The sequence below is a fragment of the Oncorhynchus nerka genome, linkage group LG7 (assembly GCF_034236695.1).
Source record: "Oncorhynchus nerka isolate Pitt River linkage group LG7, Oner_Uvic_2.0, whole genome shotgun sequence".
Classification (NCBI taxonomy): domain Eukaryota; kingdom Metazoa; phylum Chordata; class Actinopteri; order Salmoniformes; family Salmonidae; genus Oncorhynchus; species Oncorhynchus nerka.
This window is the reverse complement of record NC_088402.1, coordinates 31820782-31830931: the sequence shown is the minus strand read 5'-3', so window position 1 is coordinate 31830931 and position 10150 is coordinate 31820782. Positions and strand designations below refer to the sequence as shown.

General features: G+C 44.0%; 1 pseudogene; it reads left to right on the top strand.

The window, feature by feature from the left end:
- The first annotated feature begins 2157 nt into the window (after window positions 1–2157).
- LOC115131465 (AT-rich interactive domain-containing protein 1A-like) overlaps window positions 2158–10150 on the top strand; it is a 52768-nt pseudogene continuing 44775 nt past the window's right edge.

The window sequence follows — 10150 nt, the reverse complement described above, 5'->3', positions numbered from 1 at the left end:
ACTTTATGAAGACTAATAATGTTTAAAGCATACTTTTTGAAGACTAATAATCTCTAAAGCATACTTTATGAAGACTAATAATGTCTAAAGCATACTTTATGAAGACTAATAATGTCTAAAGCATACTTTATGATGACGAATAATGTCTGAAGAATACTTTATGAAGACTAATAATGTGTGCAGAATACTTTATGAAGTATAATAATGCCTGAAGAATACTTTATGAAGACTAATGTCTAAAGCATACTTTATGAAGACTAATAATGTCTAAAGTGCCTTTGTCTTACATGGATTCCACAAATCACTATATGAATTATTTGCATTATCAATGATTGTCATTTAGAAGTATATTTACGTTTCATTTTGTTTAACGGGAGCTAATAATACTGTAGCAGAATATAGTATAAGGTGTGTGTGTGTGTGCAACCAGAGGAACAAGTACAGTGAGCTCTATGACCCACTAAGAAGCAGTTCTCAGTGTGAGGACAATGATGAGTCCCTACAACTACAGAGATGATTCTCTCCATTAGGACTAATTCTAAAAAGAAGTGTGCAGACAAAATATATTTAAAACCAGGTGTAACAGACTATAATATCAGTGAATGGGAGCAGGGTGGGAAATAGGACAGGAGGGGTAAAAAATAGACAGGGTCCCCTTATGATAAACACCAAGTTTATGCTGAAAAGAAAAAAAGAAAGATCCCAACCCCCCCTCTCCTCTGTCTGCCTCTCTCTATATTCTAGCAGCACACAGCAACACTCCTCCCTCTCTAGCCAATATAGTCAGTCAGGCTTCTGGCCCCCACCCCCACACCTCCCCCCTTTTACAGCCTGTCTGTCCTTCCTCCCTTAATGCACATTTCAGAGAAAAAAAATAAACAAAACTTAAACTAAGGGGATCCCCTTTCCCATGCTAGTCAGTAGTATGAGCCTGGCCGCTGTAACTCTTCGCCAGAAAGCCCTGCATTGTAGAGGAGAAAAGGGCTGTGCTGAGCTGTGCCTGCGCTGCCCATCCCCCACGCGCTGATAGCAAAGTTCTGCTGCTTTTGCAAGCAGAGAGGCTGCTGCTGCTAGGAGAGAACACGAGGCAGGCAGGCGGGCGGAGAGAATGAGGAGAGGGGGTGGGGAGGGAGAGAGCAGCAGAGTGGGGAAGAGGAGAGCGTGGCTGTTGTCATTTGATTATTTACTTTATTCTTTCTCAAAATCTCCTCTTGATTTATCCTATAGGCTATTCTACGAAACCACACACACATTTTCAACGGTTAATTTTGCTTTAGATATAGCATTATATGTAGGCTTTTTCAGTGGCTCACACGTTTTTGTTTTCTCTCAATTTCTATTTCAATTTTGTTTTTTCTCTCACTCTGCTTTTCTCTTTTTTTTTATCTTCACTTCCTGCTCTGTGACTGGCTCAGTCCATCCCCCATCCTTCTTCCCTTTTTCTATCCTTCTTTCTCTAGCTCTCTCTCTGTCTCTCAATTCCATTCAAAAGGCTTTATTGGCATGGGAAACATATGTTTACATTGCGAAAGCAAGTGAAATAGATAATAAACAAAAGTGAAATAAACAATAAAAATGTACAGTAAACATTACACACTCTCTCTCTCTCACACACACTGTAATTTATTGCTTTCCTCTCCACATATCAAGCCCTCTGCATTTGCTAGTTGTTTCGTTCTCTCTCAGCACATGGCAGGAGTCAATCCCAATCTTAATACTATGTAACTGTGTGAAAATATTGTTGATACGATGCAATTATAAACATAGACTTATATTGTGTGTAGAATTATATAGTCTGCCAGTAACATATTCATATGTGTGTCTAATCTGTATAAAATGAAAACTAAATGGATTATAACTATGCAGATTGAAGCTTTAAGATAAATCTATATAGCCTGTAATGGAAATAATTTATGATTTACAGATTATGTGGTTGTCCACAAAATAGCCGAAATGCTGGATGTTATGAATTATGTTCCATTTATAAGTCACATTATTTATCATGTTCTGCTATAGTCTCTCTAGGACTAGCTCTATAACCCCTTCAAAATAAACAGAATACATATTTTTTTCCCTGCTTGTTGTAGCCTAGTCGCCTCCTACCTACTGGTTGAATCCGCTCCGTGTTTTGCGTTCATCTGAACGCTTCAGTAAAATGGCTGTGTCTCGCCAAGCCTCGTGCTGGTTTGGTCGGTTTCTTGCTCACACTCTCGTTCTGTAAGAGAAGCCTTCCCACATTCTCTGTTGGTTAATTTAATTCCCTGGATCCTTATTTATATTCTTCCAGTAACTTTCCAGTCGAATCGGAGACGGGAGTGGATGCCGGATTAGGTCCGGAGGTAGGGGGAATGATCCGGGACACGGGTACATTGTTATAAACAATTGTATTTATGTTCAATGCTATTCAGAGAGCTCGATTGTGAGTGACTCGCTGTGAGAGGCAGAGAGGGATATCATGGCCGCGCAGGTCGCTAGCGTCGCCACTCTCAACACTAGCCCGCCATCCGAACTTAAAAAGCCGGATCGGGACCCACTGGAGGAGTCGGTACCGGGAGAGAAACAACATGTAAATAAGGAACCGGGATCTGACAACGGATCTCCTGGACAGAAGGATCTGCAGGACGGGGCCGATGCTGGAAATGTAGGGGGAGGTGAGCCTGACATGAAGAACGGGAACGGGAATTCGTCCAGGGTGAATAATAATAACCAGAATGATACTGGGGGACCGGAGGGGAATAACCACTCCGGGATGGGCCATCACCACCAGGGCTCATTCCCTCCACCTCCTTACGGTTACAACCAGCACTACAGCCGGGGCCCTTTTCATCAACATGGCGGACAACAAAGCCCTGGCATGGCAGCTGCAGCGGGGCCGGCAGTGCAGCCAGGTAACATGATGGACCCATACCCGCCCAACTCACACGAGCACGGCTTCCCCAACCATTTTAACAACTACAGCCCCTTCCCGAACCGGACTTCTTATCAGGGCCAAGGATACGCCATGAATTCCCCGCGTAATAACCAGCCCCCGGCGGCTGGGGGGCAGCCAGGCAAGCAACAGCCAGCAGGCGGAACTACAGCTATGGCTGCCTCGTACAATAATCAGAGGTATAACATAGGAAACCTACAACCCACGTCTACCCCGACTTTAAATCAGCTTCTAACGTCTCCCAGCTCAACGAGGACCTACCAGAATTACCCACAAGGAGACTATAGTAACCAGGAAGGGGCTAGCAAGGGAGCAGCAGATATGGCCAGCAGTCAGTATGGTGGGGGCCATCCGGGTTGGCAACAAAGGACCCACCACCCGCCTCCAATGAGCCCAGGGAACACGGGACCTGGGAACACGGGACCTCTAAACAGAAACCAGGTAAACTTTTCTCTCAGTACTGGTGCACTTTGAGCAAGTTGCAGATAGCTCTGTGTAGCAGTGAAGGGTTGCAATGGAACAGCCATTGCCCATGTAGCTTAGCTAGGTAGCTCTCTAAAATGGCTGCCTCTGTTTTCTCCTTACACCACCTCCTTTTAGAGTATTTAAACAGAAACAAGCCATGTCTGTGCTAAAATACAAAACTCAGCTGGTAAAGATGTGTAGCTTCTGCCTGGTCAGGGGCAAAGGGGACACGTTTGAGAGGAGAAATTGGAAGGCTAAATGTGTATTTTTCTTTCTTAGCAAAGCGTGTACTGTATAAAGCGCAATGACAGTTATTTCTCCAGCTAACGTTAGCTATGCCGCTAACGAATCACTGCAAAATGTATTTGTATCTATATCCACTCCATGTAGCCCTGAAGTTTGTTGCAAGCTTTCACACCAATTTTAAACGGCAAGATGTAAATGACACATGACGTAAGATTATATTGGAATAGTTTGTTAGAAGCAAGCAGAACGGATTGTATAACTAAAAGTACACCTGACTGTGGTCGACGTTTGTAAATGTAGCAAATAACTATCCTTCAGTTGCAACATTTCCCCCGCCAGTTTGTTATATTGTATCTTCTGATGATTGTTCCGATTGTTACATTGTAGTTAACGACAGAGAGACGTTATATTTTGCCCCTGTATTCCGGAGTGGTCTCAGTACCGGTAGTAAACACGGCCAGTGATTTGAGAAGGAGCAGATTGCTTTGCTTTGGGATTTGAATTATGGAGGTAAAATCCTTCTGTCAAAGCCAGGAGACAGTTGGTCTTAGGTTGACATGCTAGCTGAGATCTGATTGGCTCCCCATCCCCTGCTCCTGGCCATTTGTAACTGCGTCCAATGTAACGCTGTAGAAATCACCCACATCAGCTCATGTACTCTGGCAGTGTCAAGATGACATTACGCATATTATTCACGCGCTTTAGCCAGTTTAACCGTCTGTGCATGACATTTAGCCTACTTTATATGCAAGCAAAATATGTTTGTATTGCGGTCAGCGTGCAGCGGCCTACATTTCAGTGTCCAAGCATGCTAAATAAAATAACAATGTGCAAAATATACTTTATGGATGGTTTCATTGAACACATTATGTCGTGTAAGTCCCTCTGCAGTAATTTGCATGATGACTGTATTACCTGCCACTCAAATAATACTGTACAGCTAAATTTGTTTAGTGTACATTTACGTAAAATCTCAGCTGTATCCTTCATGCAAAAATGCTGTGTTCATACTTATACGTGCATGTACAGCTCCACAGGCAGATTGGAGATGTGGCAGAACTCTAGTGCTGATTCTGGAACATCAGAGGGAGTAGGTGTGGCTGTTTTCCCCATGCTAGAATAGTGTTCCTAGCTGATCTAGGATAATCTTGTAGAGGAGAGACAGGAGTTATGTGGTTCTGTTTGAGAATCTGACTTGTGTTCTGTGAGGAGAATCTGACCTGTGTTCTGTGAGGAGAATCTGACCTGTGTTCTGTGAGGAGAATCTGACCTGTGTTCTGTGAGGAGAATCTGACCTGTGTTCTGTGAGGAGAATCTGACTTGTGTTCTGTGAGGAGAATCTGACTTGTGTTCTGTGAGGAGAATCTGACTTGTGTTCTGTGAGGAGAATCTGATGGCTGCAGTAATTGTAGTGTTTACAAGCAGCCAAGGTGTCAGCCAAGTGTCACTGCTTTGTTCACTGGGTTACTATGATTACTTTCACATGTGATGCTACACAGTGTGTAACCATGTCAACAGACAAATGGTGTATTCCGGTTTTAGAATATCATCAACCACGTGTAGGCTAGCTATAGCGTTGACCTCCTGAGTATTGAATAGCTAGGCCTATTTGTAATTTCTATCCATTGAAGTTTTGATGGAATTGGTTGATTTCCGTTTCTTGGCAATTGTCATTTGCCGTTGTTAGCCCTAAATGTTCATATAATATTCAACATTATAAAACATTATCAACATTTTAAACAAGTTATTGGTTAGCTCGGTAGTTCATTACCCTTTTCGATTACTGTACCACCATTTTAATTGTTCAGTTCTATTATTCTCCCCACAGAGACTTGCATGATGCCTCGTGGAATACCTGTCTTAAAGACACCTATCAAATCAAATTTAATTTGTTATATGCGCCAAATACAACAGGTGTAGTAGACCTTAACATGAAATTCTTACTTACAAGCCCTTAACAAACAAAGCAGTTAAAGAAATAGAGTTAAGAAAATATTTACTAAATAAACTGAAATAATTTTTGTTATTATCAAATCACATAACACAAGAAAATTACATAACAATAACGAGGCTATATACAGGGGGTACTGGTACCGAGTCAATATGCGTGGGTATAGGTTAGTCGAGGTAATTTGTAAAGTGACTATGCATAGATAATAAACAGAAAGTAGCAGCAGTGTAAAAACAGGGTGAGGGGGGGTCAATTTAAATAGTCTGGGTGGCCATTTGATTAATTGTTCAGCAGTCTTATGGCTTGGGGGTTGACGCTGTTAATGAGCCTTTTGGTCCTAGACCTGGTAGCTAGGTCATGCATCTAGCTACCAATCATGAAGCGTGTTACATTTATTGTAGCATTAGTGTCAATACAATACAGCTTCAATGCTCCTCATTGTGGCAATGTCATATCAGCTAGTGTCAATTCAGTCAATAATGAAATGGCATTTTATCCTCTAGACGGTCAGATGCCGAGCAGTTGTCGTACCAGACGGTGATGCAACCGGTCAGGATGCTCTCCATGGTGCATGGAGAACTTTTTGAGGATCTGGGGACCCATGCCAGATCTTTTCAGTCTCGTGAGGGGAAAAGGTGTTGTCGTGCCCTCTTCACAACTGTCTCTCAACCTGCTCCATATCAGCCTTCGTCGATGTTAATGGAGGCCTGTTCGCCCCTCCTTTTCCTATAGTAAACTATCAGCTCCTTTTTGTCGTGCTCACATTGAGGAAGTGGTTGTTGTCCTGGCACCACACTGCCAGGTCTCTGACCTCCTCCCTATAGGCTGTCTCGTTGTTGGTGATCAGGCCTACCACTGTTGTGTCGTCATCAAACCTAATGATGGTGTTGGAGTCGTGCTTGGCCACGTAGTCGTGGGTGAACAGGGAGTACAGGAGGGGACTAAGCATGCACCCCAGAGGGGCCCCAGTGTTGCGGATGTTTTTGCCTGTTTGATGGTTCGTCTAAGGGCGTAGCGGGATTTCTTATAAGCATCCAGATTAGTGTCCCGCTCCATGAAAGCGACAGCTCTAGCCTTTAGCTCGGTGCTGCTGTTGCCTGTAACCCATGGCTTCTGGTTGGGAAATGTACGTACGGGTACTGTGGGGATGACATTGTCGATGCACTTATTGATGAAGCCGGTGACTGCGGTGGTATACTCGATGCCATTGCATGAATCGTGGAACATAGTCTAGTCTGTGCTAGCAAAACAATCCTGTAGCTTAGCATGTGCATCATCTGACCACTGTCGTATTGAGCGAGTTACAGTTACTTCCCACTTTAGTTTTTTGCTTGTAAGCAGGAATCAGGGAGATAGAATTATGGTCAGATTTGTCAAATGGAGGCAGAGGGAGAGCTTTGTACACGTCTCTGTGTGTGGAGTAAAGGTGTTGTGGTTTCCCCCCCCCCTTTTTCCCCCCTCTCCCCTCTGGTTGCAGGTGACATGCTGGTAGAAATGAGGTAAAACGGATTTAAGTTAGCCTTCATTAAAGTTTGTTCTTTCTCTCAGGTGTTTGCAGACTCCTGTTAATTCTCCTCTATGCAGGCTGTGTAGTGGACAATTTAATACCCAGGACTGCAATTTGTGATTCATTCAGCCACGGTTCTGCATGTGGAGATGCTGGAAATTCAAAGAAATTAGAATTATGCAGTTTCAAGTGGCAATCTCCTCTGAGAGACTTGTGTTAAATCAAGTTATGTTGTTAAAATCCGATCTGTGATTGACAGATGTTATTCTCGAATTGTGCTGCTCACATAAACTCGTGCTCCAACGGTTGATACACCAGAATAGAAATGCTTTTGCCTCTCCTCAGCTCCCTAGATGCCTTTTCATTAATTTGCTGTGCCTGCCTAGGCTACAATATCACTATGTTACTGACTTTTAATGCATTTAAGTTGTTTCTGTATTTGGTGTTCATGCATTTCTATAGATCTGTGGACAGAGTTCACCACTGTATTTCCCTGCTCAATGGCCAGGTTGTTAGGGGGGTGGTGCTGAGACTGTGGGACTTGGAGTAGATGGCAAAATAGTTTTTCCTTTCCGCTGTGCTTGCTCTTTTGGGGTCTCGTCTCAATTACGGCAAAGCACTTTGTGACAAATGTTGCTTATAATTAATTAATTTATTGATTGATGGAGAAGCCAATTGCTTGATTAAGATCGGTTGAGGCAAAGATGAAGCTGTGAGAGATGTCTAACCTAATATCAGTGGGCTAATTAATCCCTTTGGTTGTAAAACCTAGCCTAACGGTTGACTCTGATGTCTGCCGACAAACAGACCCAGTTGTTTTCTGGGAGAGAACCGCGTGTCAGGCTGAAATCAAATCTGGTTAGTGTCCATTTACTTTGACAATAAAAACCTTGAAGTAATAGTATCTACCAACGTGGACATATGGTAGTGATCCACACAGTACATTCAGTTAAAGGTTGTGTCTGTCTGTGGTATTGAAGTTTGACTGAGGGCCTTGATGTGATAGTGGACCAAAGTCCAAGTGAAGTCTCCGTTCGACCGGCTTTTGTCTGTTTCCCTGCACTATGAACTTGCCTGCCCATACTGACGGGTGATGACTTCAATTTGTGGAATGTTATAGGTAAATATTGATAGGAGCATGATTACTGATTTTTAAGGTGAATGTTGTCAATCTCTGCAACCAAGATGTACTGGAGAGGACCAGAGTTGAGAAACACTGCTATAGCCGGTGGGGTGGTGGGGACTGTGGTGTGCTGTGTAGCCAGTGGACTGGACAGGAGGTGTGTTCTACTGTATTCTGGCTGTGCATTCAAAGATTCTCTCCGCTAATTTCTCTCCCTCTCCAGTGCTGAGTAGTGATTAGCCACACGGCCAGGACAGCACGCTGCCTCATAACACTCTGTTTGTGTGTGCACGCCCTATGTGACGGGCTGGTGTTTGTGTGCGTGTGTGTGTGTGTGTGTGTGAGTGAGGGAGAAAGAGTAAGAGTGTCAGTGATACCCTGGGGGGGATGGTGTTTTTGTGAATGATCTTTGGCTGCCTGTGACAGCTGTGTGTGTGTGTGTGTGTGTGTGTGTGTGTGTGTCCTTGGCAGTGTGTGTCTGTGTGTTCCTGTGTGGCAGAAGCCTCAGGAGGATCCTCTCTCAGTGACCTGCTCCACGTGCCACCAGCCACCCGTCTCTTCTCTTCAGTAACACGGTACTGAAGTCTTTCTCCATCCCTGAAACAACAGTCTAGGAGGTGGCGCGAACGAAGGATAGTCTCTCCCGTCTTCATTTATTTACTGTGACCCTACATTATTCTCTCATTCCGCACGTTGTGTCCACCGTTGTTAACTAGCTTCATCAGTTCACTTTGTACCTGTTTTTCCCCATCCTCAAAACATTCACTCTCCTTGTACTTGTACCAGCCACTGCCCTTAGAGCAGTGGTATGGGATTGGGACCATGCTAGTGGTCTACCACTAGGTGAAGCATACAAGGTGTGCAGCTTAAAAGATAAATGCTAGCATTTATTTAAGACTACGCACAAAAAAGAAAGGCAAACTCATTGAAAATGTCGTCACATTCCTCTTGTCTCGCCATGTTTGGACAAAATGTCGAACTTGGGCTGTTACTCTGGTCCAGGTTGGAATGTACAGCTAATTAAAGCATCGAATTGTCCCAATTTTTTTTTCTCAAAATGCACTAGATTAGAATATGCTTCTCTCCTAGCTAGTGCGGCGCTGCAGACTTCTATTTGCATAACGTATTGTGTGTTTTATGGAGAAACAGGTTAACCTTTAAATGTGTGGGTGTTGAGGGGGGAATGGCGTCTCAGTTGTTGATTCTGGGGGGGTAGGTAGATTGTTACTGTACCTCACATCTTTTCATACACAGCTCTGCTCAGGACTCAGGCTAGCTCTCTGTGCTAAAATGCCATTGGCTTCATGAGGGGTGGGAAAGCAGATGTTGGAGGGTTTTCTTGCAATGCATTTTGGGGAATAACATCATTGACCAGGTTAAAGTTCAATGGTACAGTTACTGGTAGGGCAAGGCAACTACCATTTTCTTCTGAAACCTGTTAGTACCGTTTCTCCTTGGGTCTCGGCCTCCACCAGCATGTAGTCCAGGTGTAGGTGTGGCAGGCTTCAGCGTTTCTCTCCTGCCATGCACCAACCTCTCCACGACCCCAGAATTTGCATGCCTCAGGCCTAACTATGGCTTAACGAAGTGTGTGTATCGCTAACTGTTGGTGCTTCGTTCCATTGAAGCACTGGATGTGCAAATTCACCAGTCCAACGGTTCTACTCCCCCTCTGAGGCAGGCTTACCTACACCGGCGACCAACATCCGGTACTTGAGTCAGTTGAGACTAGGGGGAATGACATCCCTGTCAGTCAGGTGTTGTGTGACTAAGAGTGTTAGTGGGTTAGGCTTGTGACCCAGCCAGTTCCTTATAAGCACCTTCTGTTCCTCTCTGCCTGCCTGGCTTGGCCCCGCTGGCTTTGTTCAGATGGTTATTTCAGGCATGTAAATGGTAGTATAGTGACTGAATGACACACTTATTATCGTA